Raw genomic sequence first — 18,638 nt, forward strand, 5'->3', positions numbered from 1 at the left:
CGGACCGAATATTTTCGGGTGGGTTCGGTCGGGTTGACGGGTTGAGTTTTTATTTTTTTAAAAAAATTTGAAAAAATATATATATAATATATTATTTTATTTTATTATATTATTATTAAAAAAAATAAAATATTGTTAGGGCAAATCATTTCAGCCTCCCCTATCGCCTCCATCTCTATTCTCTCTAAACTTGCCCTCTCTCTCTCTTTCCAACTGCAAACTACAAAATCTACAAGAATCAAAAGTTTAAAACCCATATATTTCAATTATATCTATCTGTCTGCAAGAATCAAAAGTTCAAAACCCAGATCAGCACATCATTTCAGATTGTTTAAAAAATCAAAACCCAGATCAGTATATCATTTCAGATTGTTCAAAAAATCAAAACCCAGATCTTTCAGATCTGGATTGTTCAAAAAATCAAAACCTAGATCGGCATATCATTTCGGCATATCTTTCAGTTTTCAAAAAATCAAAACCCAGATCTTTCAGTTTTAACAAATTACAAGTTGTAAAAAGTGGGAAGATTTGTGTTGACAGATCTGGTGATAAAAAGGAGAAGAAATATAGATTATGGAGAGAGAAACATATACATATATCTATTCATATACATATATTTAGAGAGAGAGAGAGAGTTTGGAATTTGAATGGCATCAGCTGCGATATTCTCGTCTCTCTGACGGAGGAAGTCGCCGTCTCTGGAGGCGTTCCTGGCACTGGTGGATCTCGCCGCTGTTTCTCAACTATCAAGCGGTGAAGAGAGAAAAAAGAGAGAGAGAGAAAGAAGAGAGAGGAGAGAGAAAGGAGAATTTTTTTTTTTTTTTTTTTTGTGTTTCGGGTTAAGCCCGAGCCCAACCCGAATATATCTGGGTTTTGACAAAACCCAACCCGAACATGAACCCGATTTGTGAATTTAAAGCCCAATTTTCAAATTTTCAGGTTGGGCTGGGTTAGCCAGCCCAAGTTGCAGCCCTAGATATGGTGTTGGCTCGGTGTTCGAGATTTTCGCCACCGATTGGAAGTGATACTGAATACGTTCTTAGTTCTCTCTCAATTCGAGGCTTGAGATTATTGTCACCGACCGGAACTTAAAGTGGTACTGAATATGTTCTTAGTTCTCTTAGATCAATTTAGGGCTTACATGGTATGTAGGATCAATTTGGGGCTTACATAGTATGTATAGTATGTATGTGTGTATATATATATATACGAGATTAATTTGGGCTTACACAGTGTGCGTGTGTGTGTGTATACAAGAAGATAGAGCCAAAAAAAAATTTTGATTACCAGAAGAGGAGAGAATATGGGATAAAAACCATGGCATATGAGGTATGATTCATAGTAAGGCTATTAGAAGAAATACTACTCATCGTTGTTGGAAAAATCCTCTGATGGATTTCCTTTTCAAATAATTTACCCAAGACTCGATCGCATGTCAAACCAACCTATCACAATCTGACTTAACACATTTCTGCCTTGGAGAGATCCGAAGCAAGATGTTGATCGGTGGAAACAAGATAGAAGAATCTACGTCAGACCTAAAGGTTGTTGCTTTAGGTCGACCTGGTGATTTTGTTATTGTAATTTCTTTAAGGAGGGCAAAATTGTCTTCACGGACATTTCAAGGGTAGTATAGTCATTTTGAGGTTGGGATAGTGATGAGGTCAACCTTGACTACCGTTGATTATGCCGGAAGCTGGTCGGAGGGGTGTATTTGTTACAAAGTTTTAAAATTAAGGGAGATAAGTGTAAATATCCAAACTAGAGGGGATGCGGGCGTAATTTGACCTATCTGTAGGGGGAGGTAACAGTAAATTACTCTAAATTTTTTAACTTTCTGTTGGTTAAAGTACTTTTATTTTAAATTTTATTATATTATCCATAGTCTGTTAGCCTACAAAGTTCTTACACTCGTCAAACTTAATTGAGTTTGTCAACCAACTAGTTACCATATGCCAAGCCCTTTCAGTTAAGTCCACATAAACTACTTAACATAATACATGTTTAATATTTATGAATTACAAGTTTTTTTTATTGTTGTCTATTTACAATGGTATTTTAAAATAAATAAATAATTAAATAACATTGGAGATATGACTTAGTTCGTGTTCAGCCAGGTAGGAATTAATAAGTCCAACTAGGATGGGCGGAGTCGGTGTGTGTAGGGGCACATGTCCCGTTGCCTGGAAGAAATTATTCATTGTAATTGTTACAACGATTAAGTGGTATAATGGATGGCTCCATCCCCCCTCCCGGCCCAAAAAAAAAAATCTTCATTTCTAAATCTATCATCTAAACTTTTCTTTTCTTTTTCTTCTTAAGATTTTACTTTTGTATGTTGTGTTTTTTTACACTATGCCCCTGAATAAAAATCATCCCCTCCCTCCCCCCCTCCCAAAAAAAAGTCTTCATTTCTAAATTTATCATCTAAACTTTTCTTTTCTTTTTCTTCTTAAGATTCTTCTTTTGTATGTTGTATTTTTTTACACTATGCCCCTGAATAAAAATCATTGCTCTGCCCTACTCAAGAATTCAACATCCTAAATCTTTTTTTTATCACTCCGTATTATAGAAAGACAAAACATTAGTGTTGACATGAGTTTGACAAATTGGTGACCATCGGTCCATTGTGCGACCAATACCCAATTACTTTGATGGAGAAGAAATTGCTCCCTGATCCAATCCGTATGGTAATTAATTAATTAACTTTTTTTTTTTTAATTAATAGAAATAAACTAAAACCAAATTGACTAGGCTTTTTTTCTATTATGTTTGTTGTTACTTTCAAAAAAAAAAGTCTTGTGTTTGTCGTTCAACCATACCAGGACAATTAAGAAATTCCCAAAGCATAAAAAAATTCCTTTCCATCGATTCAGCCATAGATGAGAATTGGCAAACCATATCAATAAAATAAAATAAATTCTTTCCAATCCATTCAACCATAGAAGGTTGAAATATAGGAGGGCAGTGGCTCGACCAAACATAGAAGATGGTGGCGTCTCAAAAAAAAAAAAAAATTGTATTGAAGTTGTGATTCCAAAGTGTATGCTGACGTTAGATTAGAGGCATGTGTTTGAAATATTCATGTGCGGAGGTGATTACATAGTACAATTTGGCATGGAGAAAATAAATTATTCATGTAGAATATTTGGAGTTTATTAGCAATGAAATTGTAGGTCTAACTTGTAGGGAAAAAAATTGAGTCTTTGCCTAATATGGATAAAAAAATAGTAAACCATTGAGCTCTTGGAAGGTGAATAGAGCATCTTCAAGAGCTTATATTCACACTATATTTCAAGTTTATTGTATGAATATTATGTATTGTTAATAAATGTAGTTGAGCACATTAGAAAAATTAGGAATTTTAAAAGTTCATTAACAATTTAGGATTAAATTGCTCATAGCTTCTTGGATAAATAATTGATTGAAGTTGTTGTATAAATATTCTGATTAAATCGAGCATATTCATGATGTATTATTGCAATTGACACATTGCCAAGAGATATATAAAATGCAAATTATATCCTAAGATTGCTCAAGACACACATACATTTACATTTTAATATTGATTATAATAAAAATTCAAATTTCAAGTTTGTTTCTTTTCCTAAATGAAGAAAAAATTTATAAATATAGAACAATATAGTACAAGGCAAAAAGTAAGGGCATACCCTCACTAAAACAAGGTCCTACAGGACAAAAACAAAAAGAAGCAGGCATAAGGCCCCTACTTCAAGGCCTTGAAACCATACTTAATTTAGGATATCTTGGAAACAAACCCCCAAGACATCCAAAACATCCCATACAATAAACTTAATGAGTAGACTTGGGCACCTAGATATATCCTTGTTTGGGCAAGTGTAAGCTGAGAGAGAAAGAAAGGAAGATTGTTTGGAGCTGTAAGAAAATGTTGTTCTATATTAGGAATAAATTGTCTCACACTCCAAACAATCTGAAGCCTCTCCCATTTGTGTTGCTTCATAGTGAATAGGCTGGACACACTCTTCTAGATTTGCTGATTACCAAAGTATTGTGTCATGAACACTTCACACAATCAGCGGTAATTTATTTTATTATTTTATCTATAAATGATTTGAAACATTTTGATTGGTAATTTATTAATAGTCATTTATTTTATCAAGATGTTTTAAATTATTAAATAAATCTTTTAATTAAGCAATTACCTAATTTTAATTGGTAATTTATTTTATTATTCTGAAAGATTTAGATCTATTTTTATATTTAGAAAAGAGTTAGAAATAGAATAAAATAGAAAAAATAAAGTTATTTTAACCTTGGAGAATTCCGAACATAATATGATTGATTTTAATTGGTAACTTATATGATTGATTTTAATTGTTAAATTATTTTATTATTTGGTAAATTATTTTATTATTTTATCTATAAATGATTGGAAACATTTTGATTGAATTTCAATTAAACAATTACCTATTTAATTTTAATTGGTAATTTATTTAAATCAATTAAATAAACAATTCGATATTAAACCGATAAGAACATATACTACACTTGATTTTAGTTAAAAGGCCGAGAAAGGTATAATTAATATTTCTTTAGGTTTATATTTTTATAAGAGGCTTCCATGTAATCCTTTATACTCAAAACCGATGTGGGATAAGAAAAATGTTTGGTAAGTTATTTTATTAAATAATTACCTATTTTATTTTAATATGTAACTTTTAACTTAATTAAACAATTACCTATTTAATTTTAATTGGTAACTTATTTTATTTTTTGATATATTATTTTATTAAAATTCATTTTATTTATAGACACTCTTTTATTATAATTCATTTTATATTAATTAATAAATAATTTTTTATTATTTGGTGAATTATCATTTTATTTATAGAAACTCTTTTATTTTAATTCATTTTATATTTTTTATTATTTCGTAAATTATTTTGTTAAATAATTACCTATTTAATTTTATTACGTAAATTTAGTTCAATATCATGATCCACATAATACAGTGCGGTGGCTCTTGTATCAGATATTAAACCTATTGACCTTAAGGATTCCATGCAAGGACAATTTATATGTTTTGATGATAACAAACTATTAATAGTGTTTAAGGACTAATGTTTACATTGAGTGTTATATAGATTATTCACATTCAAAGAATGACTTCAATGAAGTTATAAAAATCATTTCAAGTATTCCATTATTCAGGATCACATTAAGGAAAGAAATGGATACAAAGAAGAGTTGAAGTTGCAAGGAAGGATAGCTTGGACTACAACGAGCAAGAAAACAACTCAAACGAAGGAAGAAAGCAAAAATACCTCAAAGCGTACATGATCATGGACAAAACTTGAAGAAAGGGGTAAATAGGATAGTGAGTGTTTAGGATTCAATGTTAAAGTATTTATGAATCCATTTGAAGCTCATCTCTATAGGACCATGCATATCACATCATCATTCATATGTTCCTATATCCATTAGTAATAGACTATGCACTTCATACATATATATTTGCACATGAAGTCATTGCTAAAGAATAAGTTAGTTCAAACATGCTTAAGCTTTGAAAGAACTCATCACTTATGTTAGAAATGCTAAGACCATGCACATCAATCATGTGATTCATATTGGTCAACTATTAAGGCACGAGAAGCCTTCATTACCATGAGTTGGTAAAGGACATTAGGACCCCTAAATACGCGTCATGAAAAACTGTATTTTTGGCTAAGTATAAAAATGGCTAAGTGTGAAAAATAAAATTTTGAAATAATGATTATTTCAAAATAATTTCCCCTGGTAATAACTCCTTATACTTCAAATAGTCTAAACTGATTTTATCAGAATTTTTAACTAAGTCTACATTGATCTATATACGGATTCATTTTTACCAAAACTGTTGGAAATCCAAATTTGTACTAAAACTGAATTTCTACATTTTGATTTAGTTGAATTTCAATTTTTTTATATTTTTTATTGAATCCAAATGGGGGGTACTTTCTTATTTACATTGTAAATTTAAAATAAAATGGACATATAAATACTGTAAAGACATTTACTTAAATGGTTTCTCATAGAATTTGGGAAGTAGCCATGCTAAGTCAAAACTCACACCCGGCAGACCAAAATGTTATTTTGGTTGACTGAAATGAAGCACTCAGCAGATCTTATTCCATTTCGGACGACCAAAATAAACCTTATTTCAGTTCAGTCGATCGATGTAAGCCCAGATCTGATTCAAATTCAAATCCTACGACTTCTTTGTCTTGACTCCACTCACAGCAGCTATATTTGACTTTGCTTGATTTGTTTATCAAGAAGGATTCTTCTGAATATTTGAGGAGACTTTAGGAAAGATTATTGATGCTACAAATTCAAATTTCAGACAGCTATTTTCTTTCTTGACTTTTGTGAACTCCAATAGCTATATTTTGAATTGCTACATCAGAACTCTATATATTGAGAGGGGGACTTCCGGAATAATGGGGTTGCTACCATAGAGAAACATTATATAGCATCCAAAGAGTTTTTATTCTTGTATTCATACATCCCATATTATTAGGAGGTATTGAGTTTCATTGTATTCATATATATACTCTAGAGTGAGCTTAAACTTTGTACTACAAATCTGTGAGAGATTATCTTGTACTGAAAATCTGATATTCAAATCTGTTATAAAGCCTAAGAGGAGGTGTTCTCTTAGCAAAGGAAGAAGAAGCTAGTTGGTTTCAAATTTGTAAGGGTTGGTGTGACTCAAAGAAAAACTAAGGGAAGGATGTTCCCTTAGCAAGGTGAAGTAAGGAGTTGCTTCATTTAAATGTTTGCTCTCTACTTATAAGGAGGTGCCATAGTGGATTAAGAAGTCTTAAGAGGGGTCTTGAGCCGAGGAGTAGGAGTTTCCGAACCTCGCTAAAATCGCCGTGTAAATGTTTGCAATCTCTTTTCCCTTATCTTCTTTACATTTATACCATTGATTGCTTAAGTTTCTGTTTAGTTATAATATCAAAGCATGAAGCTATAAACTGTTTGAAGTTCTAAATTGATCATTGCATGAATGCATAAGGAACGGATTTGAACTTACTCATTAATTGAAAATTGGCCATTGTTTGTCATAGACTCTATTCACCTCCCCTTTAGAGTCAATACTTGGGCAACAAAACCGATAAGAACAGATACTACACTTGATCTTAGCCAAAAAGTCGAGAAATGTATGATTAATATTTTTTTAAGTCTATATTTTTATAAGAGGCTTCCATATAATACTTTATAACTCGAAACCGATGTGGGATAAGAAAAATGTTTAGTAAATTATTTTATTAAATAATTACCTATTTTCCAAAAGGTCGAAAAATGTATGATTAATATTTCTTTATATCTATATTTTTATAAGAGGCTTCCATGTAATCCTATATAACCCAAAACCAATGTGAGACAAGAAAAATGTTTGGTAAACTATTTTATTAAATAATTACCTATTTTAGTTTAATAAGTAAATAACAAAAAATATAAAAAAAATATTTATTAATTGATATAAAATGAATTAAAATAAAAGAGTTTCTATAAATAAAATGATAATTTACCAATAATTAAAAATTTTAAAAATTATGTATTAATTGATATAAAATGAATTAAAATAAAAGAGTTTCCATAAATAAAATTAAATAATTACTTATTTTAAAATGAATTAAAATAAAAGAGTTTCTATAAATAAAATGATAATTTACCAATAATAAAAAATATAAAAAATTATTTATTAATTGAAATAAATTAAAATAAAAGAGTTTCTATAAATAAAATTAAATAATTACCTATTTTATTTTAATGTGTAAATTTAGTTCAATATCATGCTTCACATAATAACAGATTGATCTTAGCCAAAAGGCCGAGAAAGATATGATTAAATGTAATCATTTATATATCAAAACCAATGTGGGACAAGAAAAATATTTAGTAAATTATTTTATTAAATAATTACCTAAATTATTAAATAAATAACTTTTAACTTAATTAAACAATTACCTATTTAATTTTAATTGTCTTCTAACAGAAAAATTCGCCAACCACATTTAATACACATTACTATATTTTGGTGTGAGACCATCCTAATGAACCTCAAACGTCCCCGTATCATCTATCTATATCAGCAAACACATTTATCCAATATGCTGCATAATGTCACAAAATTTCCACTTTATTTTTTTTTTTAATCATACAAATATTCCACTTCAATGAGACAAAATACCAAGGAAAAAAGAATTAAAGAGAAAAACACAACCATGCACATATATTATTTTCGAGTTATGTATCAAATTATTAATTTTGTAAAATTTATACGAAAATAGAAATTTTGGGTAGAATCCTAATTAACAAAAAGGAAACCATTTTTATTTACAATTAAAACCCCATATTTCCACGATGAGCAAAGCAGAAACAACGCCTCTCACACTTATACACCGAGAACAAGGAGCTACTCCTATATAAGAACAAACTCAAATCAAACTATAAATAAATCAAGCAAAACTTGTACATGAACAACTTAATTTATTTGTGGCACTGGACCATTTAAATCGTCCCAAAAAACAATAAACGATAAGACAGTATTAGTGGAATACTTGGAACCCTCTTTTTATAGATATTTGTGCCCCTGTTTTTCGGTAGATGATATTAGAGAACTATACACCGCCATCAACAATCCTTTTAACATACAAAATATTAAAGAAATTATACGCTGCGCCGACATACATAATCCTACACCTGAATCCTTATCCTCCAAGACTTGCTACTCCTATATAGGAACCCCACAATCCCATTGATCAGCAATCAGTCGTCAATTGCCACAACCACCTCTCACTTCAAAACCCTTAATTCTCATCGATCAACGTAGACCTGGCCGCCTTTGCCAACAAACCGAAAGAAGCCTAGAGGGTCCTTGACATCATCGACAATGATGATTATTCTGATAATCGCCGCCGCCGCACCAAACGATTAAAACGCAAGTAGAGACACCCCTGCACCCTGTTTAAATGTAGACTAACATGAACTGAATATTTTATTCCACATATTTTATTAATGAATTTCTGATTTTATAGTTTAAATGCTTATATACAAGTACCTTTTTTGGTGGATGCTTATATTTATTGACTGGAGAGTTGAATAATGGTTATGGTTCGGCTCGCTTACGTCATCATCACATTTGTTAATGCCCCTTCCTCTCATCCTCCTAACTAGACTGGTGAACATAGCAGAGGGCAATGACCTAATTTTGTTTCACTTAGTAAGAGTAGACTGGTGAACATTGCAGAGGGCAATGACCTAATTTTGTTTCACTTAGTAAGAATTGAGTTAAAATTAGATATGTTTGGGTTCCAACACATTACGTAAAACTAAAAATTCAAGGAACAATAACCTGTTGTCGGGGACCAGGGGGTCATTTTTAGTGAGAATTAGATAAGTTTTGGTGAGCCCAAGATTGCCATCTGCAACGAGTTGATCCCATAAATTGGTAGATACAAAATGGGGTGTGTATTAATAGGGCTGCAAACGAGTTGAGCCGTTCGCGAAGGGTTCAAGTTTGACTTGTTAATTACTCAGCTTGAGTTCGTTTATTTAGTAAGTGAATTGAGCTCGAATTGAATTATGAGGCTTGATTTATAAACGAGCCGAATCTAAAAATTAATAAACTCGATTCGTTTTTCCATGAACCGTTTACGAACTAGACTCAATAATGTGTTCACCAACATTAATATATATATATATATATATATATATATACATACACACACATACCCAATTATAATATATAAAAAAAAATTTCAACTTTGTCTATATATATATAACTTTTTCTATATATTCATAATATATAGTCAACAAGTAAATTTTGAAACTAGCAAGGGCATTTTCGAATTTATACAACAACCATTAGTCACATGCTGCTCACGTGATTATAGTATCTCATGTTACCCTCACACTTTCCCGTGGTGATGGCTTAATGTTAACTTAAGAAGATGCTCTATCAGTTGGAGGGCGCTCTGTAATTCCGATCCAAAGTCTGTGTTAGGCTCGTCTTCGTAGACCAACTACCCAATATCCTCACGAACAAACCTACCACCTGAACTACAAACAAGCCCAAAATCTTCCCATTTTTTCTCAAAATATCTCTAAAATCTACCGATCAACTTACTCAACCCACAATCTGAGCACTTCACTGTTCATTGGGTCATTTTACAGGTAAATTATCTCTCAATATCTTATTTTTTTTGGGATCGCATATAACAATTCACAGTTGAAATATCTTATATGTTCAGTATGCTCTGACTATTCAATTCAACTAATTTCCTTCCTCAGAATACATCTACAATTTAACGAGCTGTCAACCCGAGCTCAAACTTCATTAATAATGGATGAGCCGAGCTTGATCACTACCAAATGAGCTCGAGTCGAGCTCGAGCCGAGTTCAAGCACTATAGTTTCATTATTGCTCAAACAAGACCTTACTCGGCTTGTGTACAAATAATAAAAAAAATTCATAAGTTGATATATCAAGAATTTTTTTTTTTTTAAAAAAAAAAAAAAAAAAAAAAGAAGAAGAAGAAGAAGAAGCAGCAGCAGCACACGATATTTTTGCTATTAATTAGATATACTTCCTTACTTTAGCATTACAAAGACCAATCCAAGAATTAAAACAAGCATTACAAAGACCAATCTAAGAATTAAAACAAGAAAATTCATGTCAAATAAAGGATAATATATAGGCAAAACTACAAAAAAAAAATATATATATATCTTGAAGTTTTACCAATTGAGCACAATAGTGATATAAAAGTGAGCAAGTTAGTCCCTGTAGCTTAAAAGTGAGCAACTTACCCCCTTACATTTTACCTTCGATAATTTTTCACCCGATATAATTATGCATTTACCATACTACTCCCTATAACTAACTTTTTTTTAATAAAAATATAAAATAAATAAAAGGCAAAATATCTTAAATGCCCCCTAAATTGACTTAAGTGTTGTAACTCCTTATATGGGCCTCCGCCTAGTTTATGTGTAATACCCCTAGTTTTCAAATGGATAAAATGGGAATTTAATTTTGATTTTTATTTCATTTTTATTTAATTATGTGACTTATGTGTTTTGGTTTCTTAATTGATTAATGGTGAATTTATTTTATTATTTACTTAATTGATTAAGGGTGTATTTATTTTAGTTTAATGGTTTAATTGAATTTGTTTTAATTTAACTGTTATTTGATTAGTGATGTTTTAATTAATGCGTATTTGGTAGCTTATATTTGGTAGATTATATTTGGTAGCTTATATAATTTGTTTGTGTCGTAGGGTTTTGTTGTTTTATGTAATTGTGGTCGCCGACTTGTATTTTTATTTGGGGTTTAGAATTAGGGTTTCGTGGAAGGCTATATATATACGTGTATAAGTTCTGCCTAGGGTTTTAGAACCCTATTCACGACACAATGAAAATACAGAGAGAATCAAGAACTAAGAGAAAACAGAGCGAGGCTTAATGGAGGAAAACAGAGAGGACCAAGGAGGTTGATTGTGGATTAGAATCAGAGTAGTAGGAGGCTTGAAGGTGTTCAGTAGTCGTCGAAAAACTTAGGAAGACAACGACAAGGTTTTGATTCCAAAACCACACAGGCAAGTTCTATTCTGTCTTTTTCTATTTGCCCTGTGTTCTGTGCATCCTTAGACGATCTCTAGGATTGTAACTGAATATTAATTGAACCTTATATGTTTAGTATATGTTAATTAGATCATCTGTATATGTGTATATTGTCTGAAATAATTCTTGCAACTCTGTTCTTCGTTGTTTGTTTCAAAGTATATAAATTGGTGTACTTTTAAATCACTGTGTTGTTTCTTACTGTGGTAAACTAAGGACTGGGGGTTGAGACTAGATGTATATTAGATGGGTAAGACCAATTTTAAGGAGAATAGAAGGGTAGGAACAGACCGGAGACGGAGCGGATGATCAGAAACGGAGCTAAAAGGGGAACTGGGCTCTCAAGGAAGGAGAGAACCGGCTCCAGGAAGTTGGGAGCCGGCTCTCCCCTTCATAAATCCAGCTCCAAGGGCTAGGGAGCCGGCTCTAATGTGTCTAGAGCCTGCTCTTTTGTTTGTAGAGTAGGCTCCTTTGGTTAGGTTACGTTTGGTTGCAATCTGGAGCTGTCCGTACACTGTTTGGGCTATGTTTGGAGTTCTAAATTGTTTCAGGGATTGGACTAACAATTTTAAAATTAATTTCAAGGGATCTTAAGCTCTCTAATTGCATAAGTTAGCCTATTATAGGAAGAGAATGATCAGTGTGAAATTTAGACAATTCACATACTGTTAACGGTTGGAAGGGAAGTAGTTGCTCAATTTTTAAATGGGCGATTTAAGGAATTATAACATGATTTAATCTTGTTTTAAATGCACTTTAGGGTCATTTACTTAATAAATTTGATCTGTGCACACTCGGGAATATAATTGCTGAATTAATAAACCTTTTCTGCAATTACATAGATTAAGGATAGGAAATTACTTACTTGTTCTAATACGGCAATTTAATGAATTATAACATGTTTCTAATTCTTGTTTTAGATGCACAGTAGAGTCCTTTATTTAACGGATTGGACCTGTGCATGCTCTGGATTTTTATATTGCTGAAACATTAATTTTTCCTGCAATTACATGAGTAAAAGATTTGTTTTAAATTATTGAATTGTTAGATACATTATTCTACAATTAATTGGATGATGGTTTTTAGCTGGATGATGGTTTTGGACTTAAATTGATGAACTAAAACATAGGTTTTGTAATTTACATGAGAGTTAACCTGGACTTAATTGAAGAATTAATTGCATATTTTCTGTTAATTATATGAATGGATTCTGGATTTTAAGTTGACAAATGATTAAGTTTTGGTCTCGTCAATTTCATGGATATTGTTATGGATATTTAGTTGATGAACTGTTCCAATTCTATTTTATCAGCTACATGGATTTATGTGGATTGTATTTGGTGTACTGATTGAGTTAATGCATCATTTACGGATCATATGCATGGTATGTACCGGTATGGGAAGGTGACATATGGAGGGACGAATTAGATCAAAATGCTAATTCCAACCCATTCATACATACGGAATGGATTAACTAAAATAGCTAAATCCTACATAGTTTCATGCCCTGTCAACTAAAATAGTTGAACGACATATTAGACGATTGTTTATATTTTCTGTTAATAGGAAGGATAGGGATTTAATTAAAACATTTAAATCCTAATTTTATGTCGTGTCATGGCAACGAACAGTTGAGCGGCACTACATTGGTTTGGATGGGAATTTATATATAAAAATTATGGTACTGCGATCTGAGCTTGAGTTTCATAGTCGACGGTTAAGGAGCGTATATGCAGTAGGATACGTAGCTAGCTATGTTGGTTGAGGTATACCCTATTAGGCTTAGTTAGTCATGCCTACTTAGGTGCGTTTCGCATATTGCCTTCTATTCAGGTTGAGACCCTCAGTATAGTCTAGTGAGAGTCCTGTAGTGTGGATATATATTTATCTATTACGGACTATATAGATATAGTTGAGACATCTAGGATGTATCTGTGTATTGGGTCTCTATTTGGATTATAGTTAGGATAGAACTTGTTCGTGGGCCTGACCCACTATTTTTTTTCAGGTAACGGACAGTTCCAGGTCTTAGAGCTTATTCGTGCTGAGCAGAGACGGTTTCTCATCCTTCCGATGACGTAGGAGTTTCTTCGGGATTTAGCATTGGAGTTCTTCAATTGTTGATTTCATTGTTGGAGTTTATTAGGGGTCCACCAGATGGATTCCCGAGTTATATTAGAAATGGAGAATTTGGATATATCAGAATAATTCTTTATTAATAAAACTTTATTCTGAGGTTTCAGTATTTGGATTATCATTCTAGTTTCTTTTCAGCAATTTATTTATTCCTGTTTTCTTAATTGTATTCTATGTTCATTTATTACTAATTGGTTTGATATCCTCGGGTACTCGGGCGTGGGCCTGGCCAACCCGTATCCAGAAATCCGGGGGTATCACAGTTGGTATCAGAGCACTCCAGGTTCTAGTGTCCTTATGAGTGTTTTCGTTAGAAAACTTCCGCGTTGCGTCTCTTAAAAACTTAGAGCCATGTTAGGATTCGTTGTACTCTCTTTACGGTTCATTAGGAGGAGCGGATATCAATTATATTCCATAGTTATGGAATGGTTGACACTAGGAGGAGGATGGAGTCTACGACGAAAGCGATACGGACCTAATGGAGTAAAGGAGTATGTTGTCGAGTTCTTTGCCAGAAACAGAACTTGGGGATTAAAGGTTTAGTTCCGGAGTTGGCAATACTTAGAAAGTTGAAGATGCAAATAAAATTCTCTCTCTATTTTGACTGAGTTTCATTACACTTCAACCATTCTTTTCTTTTTCTTTACCACTCTTGTCTATTTATAGGCAATTTCAAGCATTATTGGGATGTCATAACTGATTTCTTATGCTGGGCTCCCAGCTTCAGGCTTCCTTCCCAATGGGCCTGACTTTATTGGGTAGATCTCAGAGGTTTGGCCCATTCTGCAGTGCCCCTATGTGGGCTGAAACTAATTGCTTGATCTGATGTTCCTTTCGCGGGTCATATTCGGATCGTATCCGGCCCATGTCGCCTTTGGTATCCTCAATTGCCCCCATAATTACTCCTTAATAAATTTGGGAGTAATTATTGATGACCGCTAATCATGATTTAACGGCTCAAGGAGATCTCATGGAAAAACGAACGGTTGGATCTGGAACCAACGCCTTAAAATTCGAAATCGTCTCGTTTTCCTGACGCCTCGGTCTTCGGGCCCACTTTGCCTTTATAACCCTTAGAGATGTACTTTCAATTTCTTTTACTGTCTCTACCCTATCTCTCTGTTAATCAAACCGTTGTTCGTCTCTATTGTAAGGCAAGTTAAATCTTCTCCGGCGAATTTTTGCAAGAGCTACTCATTTTTCATCTTCTTGAAGCATCCTTTGAATCCTTCAATCTCCTTGAGGTCAGTTCTGTTTTCCTTTTTCTTCAATCTTATTAAAAGCAAAAACTTTTACTCTTTCTTAGGGTTTTTGCTTCTTTTTTTTTTCATTATGCCTATTGACCTTGATATCCTCCGTATGAAACTTCATCTTCCTGACGACATACAAATTAGAGAATGCCCTGAAGAGGTGAACATTAGGACTGGGGCAAGGCTCCTTTCTGGTGAAGTTCCGTTTTCCCTTTATCAACTAAACATTATCAGATTCCCTTTGCACCCCTTTTCAACTATGTTTTCAATAAATTGGGGCTCTCTCCTCTGCAAGTGAATCCCAACTTTCTCAGAGTTATATCCATTTTACTACTTCTGAGTCGTGACCGAGGTCTAGATCTTGACATTATTGACCTCTTTCTTTGTTATAAGGTCAACAAAATCAAGTTGAACGATTTGTACTACCATTTCTACCCTTTGGAAAAGATGTCAATTTGTACGGACAAACTTGACTCTGAGAAAGGGTGGAAAACGAATATAGTCGGGGTTAGGGGAGCTTGGTCCACTCCTGCCGCACAGGATTACCCTATTCTGACCACCTTTAGCGAGTGTTCGGTTTCTTCATACAAGAAATACAAAAATCATAAGGCTGATTGTCCTTGTGAAATTTGCGTTCCTCGCTTCTGCACTTTCTTATGCCGTTCCCTAGGCATCCCTAGTAATGACTTGAGCTATGGTGTTTGCAGGGATATAGCTAATTACCTGAAGAAGTATGTTCTGAACAACGTCCCTTCCTGCTCAGATCTCCTCACTTCGGATAATCTTGCTGACATTTCTCTTCTTGGCAAAAACATGAGTCAGCTTCAGATTCTTTCCTTCAGCAGGAGGAAAAATCCTCCCCTGGTCACTGTTGCTGCTGCGGCAACCTCTTCTCCTACTTCGGCAAATTCCTCCACCACTATTTCTAACACTACTCCGAATGTAATGTCCGTTGGTCCAACTGTTGACGTTCTTCTTACTACCCAGAACGTAGCTTCTCAGGTTAATACCTCTTCTGCTGCCATTGTGGGTGCTCAAGACAAAGAATGGGGCAAAAGGCCTCAACCTGATAGTGAACCCAACCTCGATGACGTCCCTTTAACAAAGAGGATTCGGACCTCTGGGCCGAACTTATTACACCGTCCAATCAGACCTACTGCCCCCTCTGGGTCTGCTGCAGCCACTACCTCTACCTCTGCTTCTATGGCATTACCATGGACTCCTCGGCTCATCCGAACGGATGGGTCAACTGTAAAGTCGAATGAGACCATGTTCAAGGATGGTCAAACCACTATGGCGTATTACAGGAGCATGTGGACTCCTAAAGACATTGAGGTGGCCAAAGGCCTGTCTCAGAAGGAGGTATTCAACCACTTTCCCTTGTCTGCCATGGAGGTAACTTTTTCCCTTCAAACAACAAATCTTTGCATAGTCCTTATACTTGAATTCCTCTGACCATACGCTCGGCTTAATCAGTACTCATGTATATCTCAGCAAACCTTGTTCGGGATGATGGTCATGCAGAAACAAGTGGAGTTGGCTAATGCTAGGGCTCGTAAGTTCTCTGACAGCCTTGATGTGGCTAATAAGGAGAGCAAAGCTTTAGGTGCCCAGAATGACGAACTGATGGTACAGCTAAAAAAGGTCGAGAACGAGAGGGACGTTCTGAAAAAGGAGATAGACTCCCTTCAAGATGAGAGGGATGCTCTTCAAATCGAGAAGAGTGTTTGGCATACTGAGCGTGAATCACTTAGGGCTGAGAAAGAAGAACTTCAGCAACTACTCAGTGATGAGCAGACAGCGCGAATGGCTTTCGAGAAAAAGGCCTTAAAAGAACGCGATGCCCTGGTCAACATTGTTGGTAAAGTAAATGGCAGTATGATGGCTTTTTATGCACGCTTTTCTAGGGTCGGTGCCCTCAGGTATGCACAGGGGTTCCGAGAGGTTACACCAACCGCGTTCCTACAGAAGGCTAGACCGGTTCAACTCCGGATGAGGTTGATAAGGAGTTAAAGATTGATCCCCCAGGAGCCTATGTTGATCTAGACTCCACTCATGCTGAGCATATTTTTGATGAGTGCCAGGAGATTGCTTCTTCCAGGGTCACTCCTACTCTTTTCACTGGTCATTCTTTGGACGTGCCTCCTCTGTCCACCCTGGTCCCTTCTGCGACCACTGTCGAGGTTGAGACTCAACAGAACGACTCTGTTATTCAGCTTGATTCTCCTCCTCGTGGAGATGGGGTGATCAATGGTGGCGAGGAGATGGATCAGCTCAACTAGGAAGGTGATGGAACAGAGGTAGTCAATTAGGGTTCTCCTGTTGCCATAATTTCTTTCTTTTTGAATTCATGTCATCTGTATACCTCACGGGTTATAACCTCAAAATTCTTATTATAAATGAGATGGCAGATTTTTTGGTTGAACTTTGCTTCAAATTTTTTTTTTTTACATTTTCCCATTGATTACATCTGTTCATCAGTAATAATAATTAACTTCATACTCAGCTTCGGCAAGTTTTGGCTTTCGGCTTATATTGTCAGCTGCCACTTACTTTGCTGAGTGGTTGGCGCTCGGCTAGAATGCCACTTGCCACTGTCACTCTTCATTTTTTGGCAAGTTTTTGGCGTTCGGCTCATAGTGCCAGCTGCCACTTACTTTGCTAAGTGGTTGGCGCTCGGCTAGAATGCCACTTGCCACTGTCACTCTTCATTTTGGCAAGTTTTTGGCGTTCGGCTCATAGTGCCAGCTACTTACTTTGCTGAGTGGTTGGCGCTTGGCTAGAATGCCACTTGCCATTGTCATTTTTCATTTTGGCAAGTTTTTGGCGTTCGACTCATAGTGCCAGCTACCACTTACTTTGCTAAGTGGTTGGCGCTCAGCTAGAATACCACTTGCCATTGTCACTCTTCATTTTTTGGTAAGTTTTTGGCGTTCGGCTCATAGTGCCAGCTGCCATTTACTTTGCTGAGTGGTTGGCACTCGGCTAGAATGCCACTTGTCACTGTCACTCTTCATTTTTTGATAAGTTTTTGGCGTTCAGCTCATAGTGCCAGCTGTCACTTACTTTGCTGAGTGGTTGGCGCTCGGCTAGAATGCCACTTGCCACTGTCACTCTTCATTTTTTGGCAAGTTTTTAGCGTTTGGCTCATAGTGCCAGCTGCCACTTACTTTGCTAAGTGGTTGGCGCTCAGCTAGAATGCCACTTGCCACTGTCACTCTTCATTTTTTGGCCAGTTTTTGGCGTTCGCCTCATAGTGCCAGCTGCCACTTACTTTGCTGCTTTTCAAACACTCAATTTTTCAGAAGAAGATAGCTTTTTATAGATTTCAAAATTTCTTACATTCATACGTATACAATTTGAAAATGAACAATAATAAAATTGGAACTCGATTTCATATTGATAATACCTTTTCAGAGATGTAGCATTCCATGGCTTGTTGACTAGCATTCCATGGCTTGTTGACCAACCTTCCAGCCATGGCCTCTAAGGTATAAGCCCCCTTTCCTATGACTTTTGCAATTCTATATGGGCCTTCCCAAGGTGACACCATTTTTTTAACCATTCCTACCTTCCTCTTCAGAACCAGAT

The 18,638-nt window shown here is 34.7% G+C and overlaps 2 pseudogenes; both read right to left on the minus strand.

Annotated features, from left to right (window-relative positions):
• Positions 1 to 4,461: 4,461 nt before the first annotated feature.
• LOC132282473 (U2 spliceosomal RNA) lies at positions 4,462 to 4,561 on the minus strand (annotated as a pseudogene).
• A 2,425-nt stretch (positions 4,562 to 6,986) lies between these two features.
• Positions 6,987 to 7,194, minus strand: LOC132282444 (U2 spliceosomal RNA; annotated as a pseudogene).
• Between the last annotated feature and the right edge of the window lie 11,444 nt (positions 7,195 to 18,638).

This window comes from Cornus florida, unplaced genomic scaffold (assembly GCF_030987335.1).
Source record: "Cornus florida cultivar Cherokee Brave unplaced genomic scaffold, ASM3098733v1 CherokeeBrave_3.0.0_Hap2_Chr01, whole genome shotgun sequence".
Taxonomy (NCBI): domain Eukaryota; kingdom Viridiplantae; phylum Streptophyta; class Magnoliopsida; order Cornales; family Cornaceae; genus Cornus; species Cornus florida.